The 25,130-nt window shown below is 38.6% G+C and overlaps 1 long non-coding RNA gene across 1 annotated transcript; it reads left to right on the top strand.

Annotated features, from left to right (window-relative positions):
* The first annotated feature begins 4,097 nt into the window (after window positions 1–4,097).
* Window positions 4,098–24,488, top strand: LOC108503313. The gene is made up of 3 exons (XR_001876798.1): window positions 4,098–4,208; window positions 4,816–4,959; window positions 24,315–24,488. It is a non-coding gene; the product is annotated as an uncharacterized LOC108503313 (long non-coding RNA).
* The last annotated feature ends 642 nt before the right edge of the window (window positions 24,489–25,130 follow it).

Raw genomic sequence — 25,130 nt, 5'->3', positions numbered from 1 at the left:
CTCAACACTTGGTGTTTTATAAAGGGCTGCGCTTTCCCTTTCTGCAGCAGAAGTAAACAGAGCCAAAACTGCAGTCTGAACTGTATTTGTGATCACTGAAATCAGCTTATAATTTTAAAGCTAGTCTTCTGATTTTGGGATCTTTTCTCTCAGTAATGCACAGCATGGGCAAGCCTGGGTATGTCCATTTAGGCTGAAGGTGGCAGTACCCTGGAGGAAAGGGAGACACAGCGGAACCCCATTTGTATCAGATGAGTAGGGCAGAGACAGCCCAAAAGAAGGCACTAGATGGCAGGTGCAGAACAAAATGTCCCTAAGGAAACCATGTCCTGGAAATGGGCTGGCAGTTTGGGTAAGCATTCAAATGCTCACATTTGTAGACAACCAAACTCACCTGAAGGTCGGGTTTATGTTATTTTAACACCAGTCACTGTAGCCTTACAACATGCAAATATAACATCATTAAAATGCTTGCTGTCCCTCCAGAGGAGGAGCAGGAGAAGCTAGGAGAGGATTGCTCCTGCAGAGGCAATGGTACCCTATGCCAAGACCTGCCAGTGGCACACAGACCCTAGGGAAGGAGGCCTAGGACACTGCAGTTCCTGTGCCTATAAACATCCCCATCTGTATACCACAAGGGTAGCAGTCATTTTACCAATGTTTTTAGTAAAGGATTAAAAAAAAATTAGGTTCTATATATATTCAAAAGGAAGGGGCACAGTGCAGCAAGTCACAAGACGATGATTAAGTCAGGTTGTCTGATTCTGCCTAGAATGACAGCAGTGAGTCTAAGAGTTTAGGAAAATAGCTGAAAGCCTATTACCATGATGAAGTGTAGCTTAAAACTTCATTTCATATTTTAGCAGACTAATAGATGAGGTCACTATGGATTTTTTTTTCATATTACATAAAATGGCTATAGAAACGGAACCATAATCTCTTACTAACTTACACATTAGCCCAGGGCAATAAAGACGTTTTTATTGGAGGCAGATTTCATGAAAATTTGTTCGATTTTATCTCTGAATACTGAACTATGCTGAAGGCATTTAAGTATCCTGTTGGGACACTGTCCTGGAAAGCAGTTACTCTCAAAAGGACAGTGAGGTCATTGGAAAAGCTCTATTTTCTGCCAGAGGATCCTGCCCTTTCTCCTCTGTTCATCTGCCATTCTTTTGCCTGAGCTATGAACAGAGGCCAAATCATACTCTCAGACTGCAATCCCTGCTTGCTCTCTGATGGATTCAGATCTGGAACCAGCCAAACATGTCTGAAAGGGAGGCCCTGGTCCTCCTACCTGTTTTCTTAAGTTTTGCTAAGTCTTCCTTCCTCTCTTTCTGCCAGCAGTGCAGGATCCTCTGTCTCTCCAGCAAGGTTGCAGGTTTGCTCTTCAGTTCACATCTCTTACCTGCACCATTCCCAAAAGCAGCAGGCTGGTCCCCTGCTGTAAATTGCCACTTTTCCCATCTTGTCTGGAAACAATTAAAATGTTTTACCCCAACTTCCACCATCTTATCTTGTCTTTTCACAGAATCCTTTTCTCTAACCCTGACAAATGTAGATCCAGTTCCTGCTATCCATCCAGAGCATTGTGACAGCCATCCCTTCCTCAACAGCTTGTGCTGTCCATGCTGCTCTGTGCATACCTCCTTGCTAATTCCCTTGATTTCACAGATAACGTAATCTGCTTGTCATCTTCCACCCATCATCCATCACTTGGTATCAACCTGTGACTGTCTCTTGGCTCTTACTGTCATTACAGGAGGGTTACATTTTCTATCAAGCACTTCATGTCTTTTCCTCCTATTCGTGCACTTTCTGTCCCTTCAGTTGGCAGTGATACCTCGCCTGGCTTCTAGCTGTGATTCATCACTGCGTGTTTGTCTCTGTAGTTTGTATGTTTGGAGGACTGTTGGCAGTTCAGGGGTTCTCTCTTCCCCACAGGTGATCCCTGCTCTCTCACAGACACTCACCTCTCTTCTGGACTTTGTTTTCCAGTTCCATTCTTGTAGAAGCTCAAATACATACAGAAAGTGGAAGAGTATCCCTTCACTAGAGCCAAAGACTTTATAATCTATGCTAGTAGCTAATAACCTCAGAAAATGCTAATTTACTGCTATGTAAATGCAGCAGTGTATGGTCTTAGCAGCAGTGTTACTTGGGCTTAGCCCCTTTCCAGCTGTATTCCTATCAGCTGGCCTCTGTCTGAAAGGCAGATGAGGAGTTGGCATTAGTGGTTTCTTTCCAGAAACTATTATGCAGAGAATAATCTCTGATTGATGAGGTCATGCCCCACTACCTTACAAAGAAACACATGTGTCTCTCCTAGATTTAAACCTAAGGCCATACTTGGCAATCAGTCAGCAGTTTCTCATTGATTATGACTGGCAGGGATTTTTATTATGCTTATTTTTTATTTTATTTCCTTCATTTATCTAAATCTACCAAATATTTCTGTTTAATCTTTCAATCTATAAAAAGTACAGATTTCATCTTATATGATGCTTCAAGTATGTATGATTAAAAAAATGGTTTTTTCTTGCATTTTCCATTCATATTGTAATTTTTTGTTCAAGCTTAAGCAGTCCACGTTTCATTAAAAAACCCCACACTATTCATATTTCTTTCATCCCTTATAAGATGGTAAAAGCAATGTTGCTTTGATGAAATTTGGCAGGTAAGAGGATGTAGTTGAATCATCTCAAACCCCTGGAGTTTTGGGCCTCCAGCTATTATGGTAGAGAAGCTATGAGTATTCAAAAATTGGTCCTTTGTTTGCACTGCATTTCCAAGCCATCTGTAGCACACAAAAGCCACAGCTCTCTTTATAGTTCAGAATGAATATTTAAAAGTTCAGTTTTAGATTTTATTTGTAGCACTTCAAATCTCTCTATCCCATCTGTCTTGTGTCTCAGAGCAGTTACATTCGACCATACTAGGCAATGTCAGTACTTGGTCTTACAACTGGAAGTAAACCCTAGTTCCCTTCCCTTTGGTATCATAGAGTATGCACAAGTATGATCAGGATCTGCATAGAGGACTGATAGCATATGGTTTTATGCACTAAATTATTATGTAAGTATTAACAAGCAGCTGCAAATATTGAGTTGTCCAGTCTGAAACTTGCTGTATGCTTCTGTAGGGTGGCAGAAAATACCAGCAACTGCGTAAGTGCTGCTGGCTCTGGATAGTGTAGCATGGCACCCCAGAGTGGCCGGCAGCATCCATCCCAAACTGGGCTGGCCCTACATTGTGAAGCTGTCCTTGGACCCACACGCTGAGCCTCGGTTTTCATAACATGGCTGGGAAGTGACAAACACTCTGAAGAAAAGAGAAGGCACAAGGATATGTTTCAGGATGAGGATACTCATGTCAGCTGGTGTGGAGGAGGCCATAGGGAAAGGGGTTGGAACTGCTCACTTCAGCTGGTGTTGGCATATGCATTCATGTAGATTCCTATATATATGCCTCTATTTCATGGAAATTTAGTAAGAAGCACAGAGCTTCCTTAAATTACAGGAAAATAACTCCTCATCGTCTGCTTGTATCAGATTCAGTATTTTGTATCTAAACCTCAGCTGTATCTGACAACAACGTGCAATTTTTTTCTCTTCTATGTTTAACCAGATACCAGAAGTCACCTTTTCTGAATCAGTGGTGTGAAAAGAGAAGCAACGTATCTTTCAGAAAAAAGTGAAAATCATCTGCCTCTCATTAAGGCATTCTTCAGTTCTGGTAAATTGTTCATTCTTTCTTTTTATTCTGTGCCCTTTCCTGAGTTTTAGTGGGATGTTTGTTAGACTCTTTAGGTGTAAATGAATCATTTCCCTTAATGAAGTTCTTCTCTTTAATATTATATTAGTATAGAACTATATAAGTTTTTATATATATATATGTATGTATATATGTGTGTATTGCCATCTTTTTCTGGAAAAATGAGCAAAATATGTATGTTAACACGTATCACTATGAAAAACTTTTCTGCCTCAACAAGATCTTAAATACAGCAAGCATGTTGCAATTCACCATGAAAAATCTATCCTAAGGGTTATGTTGTCTTCATATGAAACGAAATGAGTAAATGAATAAAGACTACGGTATCCTGAAGTGAGGTCCGGGGAATAACTGAAAGAATGGAGCTTGTAAAGCCAACAGTTTATGTTCTTAAGAGTATATTATATATCATCATCTCATCAAATAAACTTAGGGTAAGAATTATTCAGGTTAGTATATTGTTACTATTTAATAAAATTAAAAATATTTATTTTAGAATACATGCAATTCTGACATATTTGATAGCATCACAGAATATTCTGAGTTGGAAGGGACCCACATGAACCATAGATTCTTACAGTTATTTAGATAGATCGTTAAAGAAAGCTGTTTGCAAGTCTAGTAGGCACATGTTTTCATTCTTACTCAGGTCGTCCATGAGGCCAGATTCTTGCTTTTCCAAAGATAAGCACTTTGTATAGTATCTTAATTAAATTTCTCACTGATCTGTGAAGATTTATACCACTTTAAAGAACAAATGGAGCAATGAAGTAATACATTTTTTCTGAACTGAATAAATCAGAGGGAATAAACTGTTGCTTCTGGTAGCACTGCCTCTGACACAGAGCTCTGAACCTCACTGGGAGTCGTAGGTGTGCTTCATGGCTGCATTCACATGAAAATAAGGGGTGTTTTTGCAGTGGTGGGTTGTGCCTTTTCCTAATGAAAGGCAGCCTTACCTTCTGGCTTTGCATTTACTTACATTTTCCTGCATGAGTTTTTTTCTTAGGCTTTAAAATAATGAACTTCTCTTTTGCACAGACCTCTGTCATCTCCTGCTAGTGCTCCCTGGAGAATAGACGGTCACAAAAGTGAACTGTGTTTCTGGCTGCATATAACGTCCGACTCTTGAGTCCATGAACTGCCCATACAACCATTCCTGTTGCTTCAAACAAGTAGTCCAAAGTAAGTATGAGAATTTGACTTTAAATGTTGTTTTGGATATTTTTTATTTGGGCAGCTTTTGTCTGGTATCACTTAATGAGAGGCCGAAAAACATAGAGAAGTAAAGTCATATAATGTACCTAAAGCACTTTTTACTGAGATCAATTCAGCTTACATGGCTGCAGTAGTGTCATGGGCATGAGCAGGTGACACATGCTTAGAACTTCTTGGGGCTGGGAGAGGATTCTGCTGGAGTTAAGAAAGGCATGATAAAGGCATTTATTGACGGTAAATTTTTTCTTGTCAATAGTTATCTAAATGTTCCACCTCACTGTACTTTTGTACGGAAATGGGAAGTAAGCTTTGATCTTCAGATTTTAAAATCTAAACTATAAAGAATTTTGAGGAAAGGTGAAAAAAAAAATAATTCACCTGCTAGTTTCCTTTACTTTGGGAAATGAGTGGGAAAAAAGAAAGAATTTATGGAAGATGGGAATCAAGGCTCTTCTGGCTGATGCCCTGAGTTACTTTGCTAAAGACAAAACTTGCAGAGTGTTGTTTGCTAACACGGGCTAACCACAGTTAACTGGATATCAGGGTTTTGCAAAACTCTTCAAGTGAGGCAAATAGTCAAAAGAAAGAAAAAATGTCACCAATTTCCCTGTAATAAAATCTCTAAGTAGATAACATAATGGAACCTCAGACCATGTCTTATGAAGGAAAAATATTTAAAACCAAAGACAACAAAAAAGTCTTTCTCTGGGGAGCTCTGTACCCTTTAGTCTCCAGCTGACCTATCTTGCCCTGTTGGAAAGGCCTGAGCTCCCCAGCGAGCTGCCAGAGCTCTGGAAGCATCTGGCAGCCTTTGGTCTGACTAATACTTAGAAGTCTCTAGGGCTGTCTATAGTCTCAAGAAATATATAATTTTTTCATTTATTCTTTTATAAAGCCTTTGTTCCTTCTACAGAGATGTGTGGCTGATCCATTGTAAATCTTTGTTCTACATGGTGGTTTTAATCCTTTTGCTTTGTATATATAAAAAGCTACAACTTTCCTGTGCTTTGCTCATCTTTATCCTCAGCAGTGAAGTTCTTTCCATAACAGAAAGTCAGTAGGGTGGAATGGCTGCTCCTGCCCAGCTGCTGCCTGCCCATTTGTGCAGCTGTCCAGACCTGTTCACCTTTTTCTGCTCCATAGTGCATTTAAATATCAAGGTGGGGTTGGTTCTAATCCAGGATTTCTTAAAATGGGAACCTGGAGTTAGTGTGCTGAAGCTTTGACTGGTCTCAAAAAAGCTTCCTCACAGTATGAATTTCACAAGAGGTTGTTTTTTGGGCATCTCAAGCATTGATTTAGGAAGTTTTAGACATCCAGATTTTGGATCTGGGTGCGCCATCCTGCAGGTACACGGTGGGACTACAAGCTGTAATCTCTCTAAGCAGAAAGATGTTGGAATAGGGTTCATCTCATCCAAGTGTATGTGTGCTCCCCTCTCCTGCCTTGCACACCAGGAACAAGCAGACAATAGCAGTGTTTTGCACTGAGTTCATGCTGTCTGATTGCATAATCCAGCTGCTTCAGTGTAAATCGAAAAAGATTTTGAAAATGTGCAGATGTCAAGTGCTGACAGAAAAGGTATTTAAAAATACAGGAACTCTAAGATTCTAAGAGAACATATAACCTGAGTTTTTCAATTAATTCCACCTGTTTTGTCCTCCCCTTCAAAAAGTGAGATCTGGGGCTGCTGTGTGGCTGGGCTAAAAAAGCCAGCACACGTCTCCAAGGGCTTGCTGAAGTAATGTTTCTTTTAACATGAACTAGTGTAACTTAGGGACCACTTTCTTTAGGACAACTAATTCTGAAATATTCAGCAAACTTTCACTGTCAAATATGTTGCATTTAGTGCCATTTAATATCAAGGAGTGAGACCAGTTAGAGTGAGAGGAGAAAGATGGCTGTTAAATCCCAAACCCTATGAGGCAGCTGCTTTTCCTGCCCAGCCATCAGCACTGCAGCGCTTCAGGGAGGAGGAGAGCTGTGGAGAATGAGGTAGAACATATTTTGGCTGTTCCTCCAGCCTGACCCAGAGCATATCTGCCCTCAGCTTGAGGAATGTGCTCCTCAGGAAGAGGATGGGCAGGAGTTTGCATCCGGCTGGGCCATAGCTACAGAATAGGGTTGAACTCGGCATTCTGTCAGGCTGGCACGTGCTCACTCTGAGTGTGCAATTGCACTTCAAGCCTGGTGTGGTCTGTGCTAAAGGCTGGAAGAGGAGAAGCTGAAATAGAGACACCAAGGGCAAGGATGAAAGTCCTCATTCCAGAATATTTGTGTATTTATTTTTTTACCCACTATAATTTGTGAATGGCCAGGTCAGGTCAGAAATGCCCTTCTGTGCAGCACGGCTTGCGCAACAGTCTGGGTCCAGCCCTCTCTGGTGTTGCCAGCCTACCTCTTATCCTTGTCCTCCATTGGGAAGTTCTATAGGTCATCTCAAAATGAAGAGGACAAAAAAGGTACATTTGAAGTCACAGCATTAAGGTGCAAAATAACTAGAGGAGTCTATATATTTTTATTTTTTATTAAATTTTTCCTTTCATAGGATGATGACCATTTGGTGCCCTGTAGCTGAAGTTTAAATAAATATTCATGTAAATTTTGAAAAATAATAAATTTTGAAAAAGCCAGTGGGGGGTTGGTTGGTAGTGATGATGATGATTAATGCTGAAAACAAGAACATGCGCTCAAACTACATGTGTGATTTTCGTAGGTCAGTTTAGGAAGTTGCAGAGAAGGAGGATATTCAAATATTCACTTGTTTTTGTAAACCCAAAGAGATTTTAGATCACATATTCACTGAACTTCCAGAATTCTATCAGGCTGCATGTATGCACTTGTTAGTCCTTAAACTAGTGAGATGTCATTAAAACATTCATTGACACAGCCACTGTCTACGTTAGCTAGACCTTCAATATTACTAATTCAGGTCTTCCTGCATTTGCATGCAGCACCTCAACTACAAGGCTTTAATGCTGTTCTCTGTTTTGTTCTGCTGTCAGGTATTCAGCTCTAGTGTCTTCTCCACTGAAGAATTTCTATATTACTGCTCTGAATGCAATCTGTTTTGTATGCTTGTGAACTAGCTCTAGGACTTGAAAAAAACTATTTTATATTCTGCACTGGTTAATTTTTCATTTCTCTGGCACCTTGGTGAAAAGTAGTCAACACAGTTAACAATATACATTGTGCAACAATAAATATTTTATTGGGTATATAATCTACACAATTTACAAGTTTGATTTTTCTCTGGGAGTTTGAATAAATCCATAATTTTGAATATTTGGTGGAACCTCATTTTTTATAGTATACTACTCTATAATCACTGTAAAATGTATGATTTGGTTTTTAATGGGAACTATAGACATTACCTTCATTTTTTCCTAACATTGCTAAACTCTAATAAAGCTATTCTATAGGGAGAGTAGTCTGGAAAAAGAAATATGGAGGTTTCATCCTGGGAACTTTATATAATTTATATGCTAGTAAATTATAGTGTATTCCTTACACAAGATAACATTAAGGAGTTCCTTTTTTAAAATACATCTAAATACTTGTATATCTAGTTTATATATGAATTTGTTGTGCGGTTGTTTGGTTTTGTTGTATTTTTTCATTTATTCTGGTGGAATGAACAGATTTCTTTATATATGTCTAGCTTGTGGTTCCTATCCTTGTCTTAAGCCCATTGTAATTAAGGAAAAACTTCTGTTATTTTCTGCTCTAGCATTTCCACTCTACACCTACAGGTTTATGTTTCTGTTCATGGTTTCATATACAGGAATGCAGCGGTGGAGATTATTTGGTTTCTTTATATATTAATAGGTTAGGCTTTTACTGTTGCACACACGTAGAAACTATACTTGATCCAGGAGACAAAAAGATAAATTACTCTGTATGCAGGGTATTGAATTCCTATCACTATATTGTGATATATTAATTCTTCTTTAATGCATTTATCCTCACTGTGTGCCTGTGAGATAGGGAGTCTAAGTCATAGTTGTCTCAAAGATTGGGGATTAAGCCACAAAAAGACCCAAAGCAACTCAACTGAGGCTGCACAGGATGTTTGTAGCAGAGTAGTGAGAGATCACAGCTCTGAGTGGCAATGTTAAGTACAGGATCACCCCCCCTCTGTTCCAAGGCTTCAGTTCTTGCCTCAGAAGCTATGCTTTCATTTTGTTTAAATAAAATTCCATTTGAAATAAGCTGGCAGTTCTAAATGCAAGTATCGTAGTCTGCAAGACAACTAAGGGATTTTAAATACGATGTTATTGAGAATGTGATTCCCCACCGTTTTCCCCTGTTACTTTTATCTTTCTGGAACTATTGACCAAGTCTCTTGATGGAGCACAACAACATTAGTGCCTATTTGAATATAAACAAGATTATGAAAAGAAGATGTAGCAGCTGATGATTGTGGATGGGTTTCAAGTACATAGGAAGAAAAATATTTTCATGTCCTCCAAAGGACCAGCAAAAAAAGGAGAAAATAAACAATGCTTACCAGAGCAAAGTTACCCAGCATAGCTGGCTACATTTAGGATGGTGAATACTTTCCAGAGAGGGAAAATGGAAGCTCAGGTGCTCAAACAGTTTGAAATGAGACTGGCAAATGTGTTCAGAAAACAATTTGTGATTAAAGCGTGTCTGTTCTGATTCTAATGTTTGTTTCTGTGAAAGAAACTCATTTTTGGTAATGCATTTGTTCCAAAACCGGTAGCCTAAATATTGATGCATGTGTGCAAAATTGTGCAGTAGGTGCACAGACTAGCTCAAGGTTCAGAATTCCCTTGGGTAACAGGAACTATCAGTTGTGTCTCCCAGATGAAGATAAATATGTTTTCTGTTGACAAAAGAGTCATCTTTATTCTTGTAATGGAGGACTTTAATACTGCTTTTTTTAAATGTCATCCACCTTCCCAATATCTTTCTTTTCCACCTTATCTGCTCTCAAAAACTCAAGATGAAGTAACCGTGCTGCACATAAACACTTCTTGAAGTTTCATTAACCTCCTCTAGCCTCTTTGTGTGCACTTAGTGACTAGAAGATCTTTAGAACCACTTTAAAAGTGATTATTGTTCTGGCCGTACCCTCCACAAGGCTTACTGTCTTGCCATTGAACTGAATGGGCTGTGCACAGGACAGTATCTTGTGTTTTAGCTGGGAACAGTAAGCCACAGATAAAGGAATTCAATCATCTTGCTGTGCTAAGTGTAGCAATTTCTTTGATTTTAGACCTATGGATCTTTGTGTAAAACTCCTTCTGTATTTTCTTCTTCCTTAAATATCTACCTTTTTTGTTTCTAAGCATCCTTATCCAGTTCTTCCTTTTCCTTGTTAAAGATATGGCTGTCACCGGGCTGCCCCTTGCTCATCATCAGCAAACCCACCTTTCAGAAGGATCTACCTTTTTTCCATGTCTGAAGTCAGTAAGATTTAGCCTTGTCATCCTTTATGAGAGTCCCATCATTGACTATAACCCCGTGGTTGACTGCTGTGTTATGCAGAACTAGGCAGGCTGCAAGGATGTCAGATGTGGTATTGAGTCTGTGCTTTGACAATTGGAAAAGACACTGAGAATGAGATTTCACAATCCCAGAAGACCTTTGAGTGATCAATGAATTCTGAGTAAGTGAACTAGTAAGTGAACTTCTGCTGGTATGAGGGCAAAATCAAATTAGATCCATTAGCTGTTTCTGTCCTGGATAGCCACTGTTGCCTAGAAATTATACAATAAAAAAGTAACTAAATCGGATGTATGAGACAGGGGATCAATGATGTGTTAGAATAAATGAAATGTAGCAGTAAATCAAGCACCTAAAGTATAAACCATATTGTAAAAATCTTGACAATAAAGAGACAGTTTTCTATTTACAATATTCACAAAAATTAGGACTCAGCAGAGCGAGTGATAAATCTTGTTCAAAGTTTGTTTAGTGAACTAGTAATGTTATAAGACTGAGCTTTGATACATTCATAAGATACAGACTCATCATGTTACAAGGCAGCATTCTGATGTGAAAATGCTTGTCTCATTATTAATAATTGACAGAGCACATGATGTTATTCACTACAGGAGCCTATTAACTGAGCACTGGTAGCAGGATATAGTTGCTATATATATTCCTGCTACAGCAGGAATAGTCTGTCCCTAAGCGTAAAATAAAAGGCATTAACTAATCTATGTAGTTTCCTTTCAGTTCTTTGGACAGTGTCCACCTGCCACAGAGTAGATTAGTGTGGTCAATGTGGAGAACAACTTCTCAAAGTCTGTACCATACCTTGAAGCTTCTCAACTGTCCAAAATTTTGCATTTAAGAAGAGAATTGCTGCTGAAGTGGGGCCACTGACTACAACTAGTGTTTATTAATTTCTATGAATATTAAAGAGAACATCCACCAAGGATCAAAGTTGCTTATGATTGGCCATGTGCCTGTGTTCTGTGATGTTCACCACTTTCTTCCCCCTCTGCCTGACATGCCAATGAACATGGGTCATTGAAAGAGGCATCTGAGTAGGATCTGGTGATAGCTATGACTTGAGAAAGTGGAAGTCATAATTCATCACTCAAATCTGAATTAACAGCTTCACCCACATCCTAAGTTATTATGTAGAGAGGTAAGAACCAGAAAATTCTTTTTTTGTTTGTTTTGTTTTCTTCCTTTAAGAGAAAGAAATCATATTCACAACTTATAACTCTGAGGTCCTTAATGGGTTTGCAATCAGTCTGCAATTGTTCTTGTTTCTTCAGGGACAAGAAAGCCTAAAATATCCTGGTTTGTCATTAAAATTATCAGATTTATAGAACCAGTATTTTGTAGTCAGTATAGCCTGTTCTCCCAAGTGGCAGGCAATATTGATGACATGTCTGCAAAAGGTGGGTTAGATGGTCCAAACTGCTGAACAGTAGCAAGGGTACTGATGTCAGTGAAACGGAGCGTTCTGTGCTAGAGCAGAGCTTGGAAAGGGATGTGATCTTTTCACCCTGGGAGAGGAAGCGGAATGTTGTTTTCTCATTCAGGTTAATCTTACTTATAAAATGTTAACTTTATGTCAGTTAAGTTGCAAGATGAAATTTTTTCCTAATAATAAATCAGCAAGTGACTTGTAGATATACTGAGTTACAGCATCTATGGCATGTCATTAGGATGTAGCAAATGGTCCCTAGATGCTGTATTATATTCAGACCAAACCTATTCTTCTTCTCTTCTTAATTAGCAACTTAAAGATAAATAATTTTGCTGTCATTGCAGCACAGTAACAACCAGGGCAAGGCAATGACCAGTGAGCTTTGCTCTAAATCCTGTAGCAATAAATGCTCAAACAAAAAAAATCTCCCCACCCCCACTTCTTACTTTGATTTATTAACTTGAGATGAATGATTTTGCTGTCAAATTCTGTCAGTGCCATGCAATGAAAATAAAATCGGTGGCAGTGCCTCGTGTGTGAAGCCACTCATAGTATCTAGCCTTAAATATTAGCACTGAAGCTCCAACTCTAGCCTGCTCCCCACCCCCATTCATTAGCTTTCTAAATCCTCCTGTCTTTGTGGAATCACTGCAGCAAGTTGAAAATGATATATGTAATGAAAACCCCTGTCTGCCTAGTGCAGAGAGGGTGGAGAAAAAGACTTTGCTTAGCAGTCACTGCTGTGCTGATTCCAGCAATGATTAGTGCAGACTTTGTTAGAGAAGCTCAAGAGCAGAATATTAAGGCACAAAAGGGAAACTCATTGTTTCTAAAGATTTGTATTTGCCTGGCTGGTTTTGTTTCCTTTTTGGGCACTATGACAAAATGCACTTAGATAATTTAGTGGGAAAGAAATGCATACGTCTTTGAGGCTTTGTTATAATTTGGGTCTATTTTCAATCTTGTGCTATAAATACAACATTATCTTTTCAGTGTGGGTACCTGATGAGCAACAAACCATACAGTTTCTGCTTCAAGTGCAGACAGAGGCAAAGGGAATGACACTGCATCATATTGCAGTCCAGTTCAACTCAGTAAATTGTGGGTATGGGCAAAAATATCAACAGATAAATATTTCTGAGTTTTTGTTAACTATGTACACACAACAAGATGCTGGCTATTTAGAAAAATATTTCATACTTTTCTGCATGACACACAAAAGATTTGATTTCTCAGAAGCACTGGATTTCACAGTGCTGATGTAAATCAGTGACAGTGTGGGTGTTTGGCATCTCTAATGCCAAGCTATAGTTGTACCTGATAAGTCAGGGTAAGGAACCTGGATATTTAATAATCCTATGCATAATAGAGGACTCAAGCACATTCTGCCTTATAACGTGAAACAAAATCTGTCTCACAACTATACAACAGTGGTTATTTTCTTGATGGGAATGTAAATTTATTATAGTCCAGATGTAGCATAACCTAAAAGACCAACAATGCAACTTTAGGGCTTGAAGCTCTATGGCCATCCCTTTGCTTTCAATGAATCTATATACAAGCTGTTGTTGCTCAGGCACAGAAGGTTTGAGATGTTTGCATTCATGCATACACCACCACATTCTTCCTTCAGGTGTCTGGACAAAATTTCATCTGTTTCTGAAGCTCTTTTATGTCACTGGACTGTAGAATATGTCTTGGAGACAGATGTTGTTCTTAACTGCTGGACTTTATAGTCAGATTGTGTTGTTAAAGATGCTTTTTAATTGACTTGGTATTTATCCCACGTACAGCATATAATTCAACTGTTGTTTGTATCCTGGTATACCTTGAGGTGCCCATGGAGATAAAAGCTTGTCTAATACCCAACATGCTGGAAATTTGTATTATGAAAAAGTCCTTGCCCTGAAGAGTTCTATAATTTTCAACTAACATGATGTGAAAAACAGGAGGAAGGAAAATGGAAAGCATGGGGAAGTGAAATGAGTTGCCCAAGTTCTTTCAGCTAGTTTCCAGCTTGTAATCCAGTCCCTGAGCAATGAATCACACTGCTTACCAAAGGCCAATTTGTGAAGGAATGAGCTCCTACTGTGAAGCAACAGGCTAGTACATGCCTATTGACTTCCCTGCCAGATCTTCCCAGTCTTGGCTCTATGCTGCGCTTTGCTACTCAGCACAATGTCCAAAAACGTTCACAGCATAGCTCAGAGGCAGCAACAGACTTGGAAAAAGCCACAGATTATGCTTTTTTGTGTGTGTGTGTGTGTGTGTTCTGGATGCATGTATACAAACTCCTCAGGATGGCAGAATATTACAAACAGCTACAACTACATTTGATTAATGTCTTTCTCAAAATCCACTTTGAAAAACAGCCTCAGGTATTAAAATGATCAACATGTAGTGCTAATCAGAATGATGCATATTTTTAGGATACAAGAACTCTGGGCTAACAGTTCTGAGTCTAGAAGTGCTTACCTTTTCTCATAATCAAAGATACACTTTTCCTTCTGCAATCTTAGCATCAGACTTCCTGAACCCACTGGGCTCCCGTCGGGGTTTATGGTCATATATTACTGAAGAACAGTGGTCTTCTCCTTTTAAATTGAGCAAATATGGAGATATTCTTACTTTCAAGTTCTGTACCTTTTAAGCTATTGTGATGCTTAGTAGAGATTCCTTTAAAAAGATTCATTCTTGTTGAAGTTTGCTTTCTTTCCTATTATGATTCCTTCATTGCATATATTAGATACTGAATTTGAGTGAAAACATCAAAAATGTGTTTATGCCAAATGCTCTCAAATTCTGAATCCTATATTCTGTGGATCGTAGGATGTGCTGCTCTGTTGTCTTTTACTTTTCTCCCCTGACAGTTTTATTTAAAAATAGCCAGAGAGAAACAGACGACAGCGTAACAAAAGGTCCACACTGTACCATATCCCCTCCTCCAGCCCTAAGTCCCTTGTTCTAACAGAACTCCTTTGCTTTCCCCTTTGATTTGCACAAATCTACCTTCAGAATTTTTCAAACATTGCAGTGCATTAAACACTACAGCAGATGGTGCTTTTTGATGATGCCTTTCTACATGAAGCAACATTTGTAGTGTATGCTGCATTATCAAAAAATCAAACATGTAATTATGCAAATATGTATGCCTTTATAATAATCAAGTTTTATTGTAAATGGTTGATGCACATCAATTTGATCCTGTAGTGCTGCTTTAAGTGCAGTTTAAGTGGCTTTTCAGTGTACCCAGAGGCAACACAAATGCATCTCTGGAATATTAATAAAATCCTGAATCTTTGAGACACCAACTGGTACAGCATTGCTTATACTGATTGAAACTAAATGCTAATCCTTTCCTTTATTTAAAAAAAAAGTACCCTTTGTTATTTAAAACACTGATATTAGTGCAATATAAAGGGCCATTTTATTTTAAATTGTATTGTAGTGTAGTTGTTAAAATAATGCCTAATCATACTGTATTCAGATTCTACAATGTAAATTTGATGAGACAAGAATCTAATAATTTTACAGGCATGAATACAGAGATGTAGATTAATATGTCCAGTTTTTATATTTCTGTAAATTTATTAAGGAAATATCTGTTTTTATATTTCAATCCTGAATGTTGCAGCTTCCAAGTAACGAATTCCTGAATGCTGGCTAGAGATGGTTTTGCTTGTGAAATTCAGTGAGCTAGATACTCGTGGAAAAAAAAAATCAGCAAGGATTTTGACATCCATAATGAAGTGTAAACTTTATTACTGATCTGATCCTGGTTTTTATACATCGGTTAACTTCATTGGTCTAATGACAGCCGTCTCTCTGAATGCACACATACAAATTCTGCTGTGGTTCGAGTCAGCAGATGGGCTGTGGATACAGATAAACCAAGACTGTAAATTATGTTTTGCTTGTTTGTTCCTCCTGTTCCGAAAGCAGGGCATGAAAGGAGGAGATTGCGCTGCTCACTGAGAGAAAGCAGTAGATATGTCATGTCCCCCTTACCCGTTCCAATAGGCTGGGTGTTTATTTTTGGGGGTTGCTATGAACAGAAACTCTGTCAACCTGGACTTTCCCCAAAACTAATTTCCTGTAAACTTTGTGAAGCTTTATAAGTTGAGCTTTCACTCTGTAAAATTTTTGCCTTCCTTTTGGATCTCTGTTTACGATTTACCTTCCTCACCATCTCTTTGTCTTGCAATTTTTTTTTCAGGGTGCTGGTTGTTGTCTCTCTGCCCTTTGTCCTTCCCCTGCCTCTTTCAAAGCTATTTTTTGATTCCTCTCTGTGCTTGTCTGTTACTCCCCTTTGCTTTTTCCCCCTCACAGATTTTGCCTCCTCTGTCAGCCTTCTGCTCCTCAGATTTTTTTCCAAATGTTTCTCTCAGTTTCCCCATTTGGTTCCTTAGTCCTTCCACACGTGTGTATTTCCTAGCTCCCATTCTGCTTTCCACATTCCCCTTCCAGGTTTCACTCTGTCTGATTTCTGTGTTTATCTTTTTTATTTTCTCCCTGCTTTTCTCAATTGAGATTGGTTTAAAATATTGCAGGAAAAGCTGCTCTTGTGAAATTTCATCCAGATTGTTCTCAGAGCAGCTGCTGTCCTGGCACTTCCAATACTGAATCAAACCTGAGCCTAGGGGATAGGAGGTCCTTAAAGGATCAAAGCTCAGCTTCAGAATACTACCCAAAACATTGGCAAGCAGAATATGAATATAAAACCACAGCTGATAGCAACTGAAACCTCTTCCTACAGTTTTGACATGATCTGGTATTTTAAGAGGGGGTGGCTGGTTTGGGGTTTTGGTTGTTTTTTTTTTTCTTTCCTGAAATAAGGGATTTCCGTCTCCTCTCATTTAGCATTCTTGTGACTCTGAAGCAGGGAACAGACATCATGCATTTAGAGAAGGTCCTAGGGCCCCTAAAATTTTCAGTACATTTTCACTTTTTTTCTTAACATATAAGCTCACTTAAATACTAAGTTTTGAAAAGCTATCACAAGAAAATTCTGTGTTAATAAACTTTCTGGTCTTACTGAGGCAGCAGATTACTTAAAGTAATCAGAGATGCTGAAAAACAACTGAAGGAATTTTCCAACCTGAAAAAAGCTCTTCAGGAACTTCAAATTAATAGAAACATTTTCATAAAACTATAAAGTTGAAATACTTAAAGGAACAAATTTGTAAAATAAATTACTCCTGCCCTTAACTTAATTCTCATGTATGCAAATGTGAAAGCAAAATTTATTACCAACACAATGAAAATTGCTGAGTTACCGTTTTTATCAGCTATGAACACTGAGAACTCTTCTTTTTAGCACTATATTTTTTCTCATTATCTTAAATGACATTTATGGTAAAGCTACTCGCTTTTGAAAAAGTAGGCCTTTATATATAAATCCTGTATGTCTGTAGCACTGAATCAGAGAAGCTGCCTGAGTTAACTTATTTGATTATTCACAGAAGAAACCACCCAGGCTCCTGAAGTTCAATGAGCAAATGGTTTTTCCATAACTCTGTTTGTATGTGAAAAATCTGTAAGTACTATTACCTTTGGATTGCATTTAATATTCAGAAACCTAATAATACCCTGCTCTGCTTCTGATTTTGATTTCAATTGCATGGCATTTCAATCTTAATTTAAACACAATAATAATGAAATCTACATCCAATATCTTGATTTCATTTGTAAAGCCATCTAGATGGCCACACAATTTGGTAGGTTTTTTTCTTAAAGGTTCTGTATTGGGAATGCTTCAGACATGCTTTGCCTGGGTCTTCTGTGGGTCAAACTCTTAATTAAAAGAGCATAGTATTTGAATGTGATTTTGCACTGCTGAAAAAAAAAAACATAGATAAAACTATAATTTCATAAATGGCAGTTTGAAATATTTTATTAAAGATCTGTGGACTTGCCAGACAAATTACAAAAGATCTGAAAAAATATTCTTAATGGAGTAAGGCTTGATAATATACTTTAAAACTATGAAATGATAGGCAACATTCAGTCTTCAAAGAGAAGTTTGAAACTCATGGTCAATTAATACAGTATTTCATAAGATATTTGTCTTTCCAGGCTGCATCAGTTACATAATAGTGAATAAACCATGACTAAAATAACAGCTCAGCAATTGCCTGGTGTTTTGTTCTAGATATGCAAACATCTGATTACTGGTGTGGCTAGCGATCCTATAGAAATCCTTATGCAAGCAAAGAAGTTTGGTTCAGGCACAAGGGATTTTACTTCTAGCTTATATCCAGTGGTGTATAGGTTGTCCATATCTCTTGGTTTACTTTCAAATGTGTTTCCAGACTTTATCCTCTATTCTACCTTCTCTGGTGGTCTATATTAGACTGCAATTACATCTTAAGTTACAGATCTTGAAAGGAGTGTGAACAAGGTCTTAACGTGGTTAGAGATTGCAGAACCAAAACACTTAAAGGCTTCAAAACCCTTATGAGCTCCCATTCCCGGCTTTGCACAGTGAAAATCAGCTCATCACTTTGCGGTGAAGGTATCTGGTACCTTCCCAGGAAATACTCCTCAATGTTTCAGTTGCTGAATTCCTCACAAGACCTTCAAATGAACACCCATTCTCATTATGATTTCTTCTGGTTGGCTGAAATGCTTTAGCTGAAATGCTTTAGCTCTTACCATTTATGATTCTGTTTACTCTTTTAGGGATAACTTATCCGAATGCAAAACCTAAGATGTGTCAGTGCAGGTGTTTTTACATGAAGGCGGCTGGCTTAAAGATTGCATTGAAAATAAATATATCATCATGATACTCTGTAGAGAAAAAAAGGTAAATACAGACTGTTTATGTTTTATTTTTTAATGAATCCTACTAAAAACCCCTGAGATTAGCTTAGTTGGTTAGAGCATGGTGCTAACAACACCAGGGTTGTGGCTTTGATCCCCATATGGACCATTCACTTAAGAGTTGTACTCGATGATCCTTGTGGGTCCCTTCCAACTCAGAATATTCTGTGATATAAATCCCACCCTTTACCATTTCAGTCTTTTAAATTTCTCTGCAGAGAAATCTGTCTTAAATTTAACAGATTAAGAATTTTTTTCCATGGAGAAACTGAAGGGAAGGAATATATTAATTTTATTCTATTTTTTTATACATTGCTTATAGGTGCAGCAAAAAAAAGAATTTTGTCAGTAGAATGACAAAATGATTTCATCTCTATGAAATCATGAGTAAAACCATATTTTCCCCAATCAGCAGGCTCTCTCTTGGCATCTTTGGGTTTTAACTTTGAAAAGGAGAGGGTTTTTTTGTCCCATTTCCAAGCAAAATGAGACCCCCATGGCTGGGCTGCTTTTCTTTGCTTCCCTTTTTCAGTACCTTCCCTCAAATAATTGCTGAGCCAGTTGATCAATTTCAATCAAATACGACAGAAAGAGAGAGCTGTGAGACATGAGGTTTAGGAAAAAACCAGGTACTTCAGTGTGTCTGAGAGTCCCAGATAAGTGCTTTTATCAGGGAACAGTGATCCAAAAGCCAGGAGCCAGCTCACCAGTCATCTCCTAGACTTTGCACCAGTCTCAGCAGGGGCTGTTACCTGCCCCAGTGGAGAGGTTCATGAGGGGTGCTTTGGGAACTAGCACCTCAAGGATACCGGAGGCCCCAAGGGACAACAGCACAGTGAGGTGTTTGTCAGGGGATGTACAGTGAGATATTGCTCAGGAGCAGCCTGTTACCTTGTGCTTAGGTCTCTGTGGTGTGATGGCAGCTGTGTAATATACTTTACAAGAGGACCAAAGAATATACCTACCTTGGGGTGGCTAAGTTAGCCAGTACTGTCAATGAAATGTTAAATAATTAAATTGTTTTAGCTATTACTTGTAAGTGAATGCTGGTTTTAATTGCACTTTAATAATGCCATGCCCTTTATAACCAAAATTAATGTTTTCTGTCTCTCTGTTTTTGAAGTACATGTCAGTTTAATTAAACTATTAATGGTAGACGGATTTTTAAGTACTTTATATTCTTCATTAAATTGTATCTGTTCAACAAGCATAAACAGGAAAATAGACTCAGTTAGAAGCAGATTCACGTTCTGCCTGATAAATCATTCATCATCAGATAAGATGATGAGGCATGCTTGTTTTTTTGTAGGCTCACAATGATAAACAAATCCACTTTTATGTTGTAATATTTATTGAGTTCATAGAAAAATAAACAAGGCTGTTCACTTTTCATATCAACAACAGGCCTGAAAGCTGCTGTTTGCATTTATGACTGGTCAGTCAAGCAATATCTTGATGCTCTGAGGGTCAATCTTAGTTCATTTTGTCTGAGGTGCTTGTTAGCAGAGCATTTCTCTGGTCTAAGATATAGTTCTTTCAGGGCCATTCAACTACAGTAATAATGAATATTTCTACTGTTCCTGCTGTGTTACCCAATTGTGTCTGGAAAGAATTAAAATATCTTTTGATTTGGCAGAAATGATATATTTATAATGCAAATGTTGAGTAAGTCTCAGTCCTTGTAGGATCCATTGCAGAATCCATTGCAGGAAGGCTGATGAAAACAATTTTTTTAAGATTGTACAAGACAAAATTATGGCAAAGTCATTTCTTGTCCTTTGGTAAAGTCTGCAAGTGCTAGTGGGCTGTTAATGGGCTAACAGGCTGAAATTAGGAAACACTGCAGCAACTGCTCCTGATACATTCCTGTGCATATTATACAGGCAGACAAAGATGTAACTAGTTATAATAGAGACAACAAATGTCCTTCCTTTGTGTGGCAGATCAATCAATAGCCAGGCATGTGATCTTGTTCACTATTATGTTAGTAATGAAACCTTCTTGTGATGTGACAACTGTGGAATAACATTTGGTCACAAAGCTGGTGTTAACAAGCACAACTGGCACTCTGGTAATTAGACTGATTTCTGGTCTACTTTCACAGATTGTCGATAAATGCAGTAAACAACAGGCTGCTTTCTTTCAGAAGAAGTTATATGAAGTTGTCATCCATTTGATGGTATGTACTGCACTCTCCATCTTTTATCAGATTCTGGCAAGGTGGAGATGTACAATATATTTCTCGATAAAATAATGTTTCACGGCAGAAACTTTGTGTGCATTGTTCAACAATCACCTAATTAACCTCAACCTTTTTTTCCCTTGGGAAGGGCGTTTATTTCTCAGTTACAGGTATAGGCTGTTAGATGGAGATGTTCTTCCTCAAATTTTCAATGTTCTCCCCTCTGATAAAGCTGTGTCTGCTGTGTACAGCCATTAATATTGTTTAAGAATAAACTGAAATATTAAAAGCCATTGGCTTGATTTAAAGGCCAAGAATACAGATCTCGTACAATTGTAGTATAATTTGTTACATTAAACAAAATAACTAAATTCAGCCACAAATGTGCTAGCCAGCTTTTCCATCACCATTTAGGACTGTTATGTCAAATCTCATTTGCTGTGGTTTGCTCTTTCTGTAGACCTACAGTAGTGGAAAGCTGAACTGTTGTTTGTTATTTTCACCTTCATGGCAGAGTAAGAGGGAGTGAGACCTCCTTCCCTAGACCATGTACCTCCTCCAAGCCTACAGGCTGGCTTTGCACGTAGGAAAATGAGTGCTGTGATTCTGCCTCCTCTACTTCCAAAGCAGAAGAATTGAGTCAACTGAGATGTGTTTGGGGAGCTGCTCAGCTAATTTTGCATTGGCTGCATGGCAAAGCTTAAGCTGGAGGTACAGTAACATGGGCACTATAAACCAGAAAGAGTTTCTATGCTTGCTCTCCTTTCACAAGGTACCTTCAGAAACAGTGGGAAGGGGGTGGCCAATAGGGACAGTGCCGTGGCATGATTGGGCACTGGTGCTACCTGGCACTTTGCCCAGATCTGCTAAGACCAGATCCATGCTGATTTCAAGAATCCTTACTGACATGATTTGACTGAGAAGGTTTTTTTCTTGTGCTGAGCCATGTTTTGACCACTTATTGTAACCAAATTCACTTTGAAAGATTGAGAGAGCAGTGAGCATTTCTTCATGGCCGTTATCAATATTTGCCAGATCCTAATTCCCTTTACAATCGATGAAAAGCAGTAGGAAAGAGTGTTTTACAGTGGGTACCTAATTTTATGCAGGATTAAAGCAGGAAGATGCCTCATTAGTAGTCAGTGAACATAAAAACTAAATTCACACTCATAAACCAGGGAGAGGTTTTGGACAAGTTCACTGAGCCATAGGTATCAAGAAGTTAGAGGATATAAATAGCAGTGAATGCAGAATGCTAATCTGAATGGCTGGAAACAAATATCAGAGGTGTCTGCTGCTACTCCCTTCAGAGCATTCTCTGTTCTGACAGACCTGAGCTCTGCCTACCTGGAAAACCAGTAGAGAGCAATAATCAGTGGGCAGCACCAGGCTGGGAATTTTCTTGGTGATGTTTCTTGCACAGGTCCCAGGGAGGCAACACAACTCCCTATGGGTTGGGTCCAGTTGGTGTATCAGACCTTCCATTCCTCTCAAAGGGGAGTTGCCAGTGACTACTACCTTTCTTTTTTTCTTAATTGAGGAGGTTGTGATGTAGGAGGTAGGCTACCTTGCCCTAGGTGATGCCTCCATCTTGGAAGAACCTTCATCTGTATTCTCATTTCATTGGTCCTCAGGTTCCAGGGCCTCATATGTATTGTATAAGGGCACCTGGGAAGGAGAGGTAAGTCAGGGCTCCAAGCAGAAACCCATTTCCACTCCACACAGTCCTAGCTTGGTTGGGAAGGGACTACAGGAGGGCTAGGTCTGACCTCCTAGTGAAAGCAAGATCAGCCATGAGGCCAGACCAGGTTGCTCAGAGTTTCATCTGGTCTGCTCCTGTGAACCTCCAAGAATGGAGATGACACAGCCTGCCTGGGATGTTGCTTCACAGCTCTTCCTCTGCCCAGAAATCACACTGAAAGTATAAATGTGTATTTTCAACAGTTTCTTCAGTTCCAACATGATATAGTTTGGAATCAGTGCTTCTCAGAGCTTCATGTAGATTTCTATGGCTAAGCCTCACATCTATTCATAAAAGACTCAAATCTGCTGCTGAGGCAACACCAAGATTGCATTCACCTGTCAATGGGAGTCCATAAGCAATGAATATTTTTTTGCTGCAGGAAGTGAGAAAATAAAATCTTAGCTGATAGGAGGGATGGGGTTCCAGCACCACTAGCTGCATTAGGTAACAAGAGAGTTAATGTGATTTAAAAAAGAGGTGGTTGGTCAAAGCATGTGTGAAAGCATCACGTGTTTGGAGAAAGAACCTCTGCACTTGGAAGGTAAGTGAAGAAACAAGACAGAGATGTTTTGCCATTTGTATAATATAAGCTCTGTTGTTTTGAGGAGGTTTTACCACACAGATTACTTTGTCTGAGGATGACAATGCAGAGTGTTTCCAGCACGTGGCTGGAAAATCTTAGCCATAGCTGCATGTATTTAAACCTTTTCAGTGCACTGTCTGTACAAAAGGTTTTTGTCAGGAAGAAGCACAGTGTTCTCCCTTCTTAAGTGTGTATTTCACATTCAAAAGTGATTTCTTTGGTAAGATTGAATAAATTCTAGTTTACTAGCTTTGATTTTAAAGAAATGTAAGGAAGAGAGTACAAGTTGCCTTGGCATTTTGAGTTTATTTGTCATCAGTTACTTCTATATTAAATTGTTCCACTTACAAGCTAGTATAATTTTTTTCCTAAGTGCCTGCTGCTCCGTCTAGTTGTGGAAAATGAAGCTAAGTTGTTTATGACCTGCACTGTACTTCATCACTAACCTTCAGCAAATGTACAAGTTCTGGAATGAGAATAAAGCTTCACTGGTGGTAGCACAGCATGAGGCAAAGTATAATGCATATTACTGTGGTGCACCTGTGCTGGTTTTCCCTTGCTTATTGGGATAAAAAGTGCGCTTTATTAGCAGGCAAATAGGTAAAGCTTAAGAGGCCAATCTTCTCTGCCTGGCATATGGGCTTCCCATTAACATTAGTGAGTAAAATGGATATATTTTGACAAGAGAGCAGACACTTGAGGGAGCAGATAAGTGCAGAAACAAGGTGACATTTTCATAGTCACTTTTCAGACCAAAACCGAACTTTTAGAGTCTCTAAATGTAAAGATTGCATAATGTGTTTGTATTACTTAATAACTGTCAAAATTCTAGTGAGGAAAGCCAGGTCTGGTCTTGACCTTTAAGAGAACAAAGTGCCAGTTTCTCCCCAGCCCATGCTTAGGCCTGTCCTCAGTAAAACACCTCTTTGATACCTTTCCCACACCCTTAATAGTTATCTTCTAGTTTTCATCTTCCCTATGGAAATGACTAATTAAAAATTCTTTAAGAAGGAAGCTTTGTCACTATGTAGAGATCTCAAAATTTTTTTTGCACCTTTTCACTCTGGTTTTGAAGGCTGTAGTTGCACGCAAGAAGGTTATAAAAGGATGACCACAGATTTTCTTCTGTCGATGGACGGAGGCTCTTCAACCTCCTTTGGTGTTGCAGCCGATGCAGTCCAGACCTGTTGTCAGGGGAAGTGCACTGTGATGGCCGGAGGGAAAGGATCATCCTCTCACTGAAATGATACAGATGGCAAGTGTTTTCCCAGTGTTTAGTTTAGGTAAAGACAATTCTCTTCATGTCTTTCTTCACAGGTACAACATATCTGTCTTTCCAATTTCTCACTGAAAGTTAGATCCTGAATTTCTAACTTGACTGGATAAGGCAACTTGCCAGAAGAGATGAGAGATCAGCTGAGCAGGTTTCTAAACTCGGTTTACTGGGGAGCCTCAGGCTTATTCTGGCTTTTCAGGCTGCAACGGTAGCCAAGAACATTTATTCCCATTTCCATTTGGCAAAGAAGATTTTTTTTTTTCTTCTCTTTTCTTTCAGCTATGTGCTTCATTTCAGTTACTTCTGTCTTTCCAAAATCCAATTACTGAAGAGCTACTTTTTGGATGCCTTTAGCCAATACCCTGTGTGTCCATTTAAAACAGCTAGACACAGATGATGTATAACAGCTTTTTGGTTAAGTGGCAAAACTGAACCCAACCCAGCTAAATCTGAATCAGATGGTTTAAGAAGTTTTTTACTAAATCAACTAAAAGTTATTTATATTCTACATCCAAGGAAAAAAAGCTTAAATATTTGATGATTCCCCCCCCCTATTTTTAGTAGGTATTTTTTTTTTCAATCATAACGCATTTTCATTTCAGAGTATAAAGTTAT

Source organism: Lepidothrix coronata, unplaced genomic scaffold (genome assembly GCF_001604755.1).
Source record: "Lepidothrix coronata isolate B3197 unplaced genomic scaffold, Lepidothrix_coronata-1.0 Scaffold136, whole genome shotgun sequence".
Taxonomy (NCBI): Eukaryota; Metazoa; Chordata; class Aves; order Passeriformes; family Pipridae; genus Lepidothrix; species Lepidothrix coronata.
This window is presented reverse-complemented; position numbering and strand designations above follow the sequence as displayed.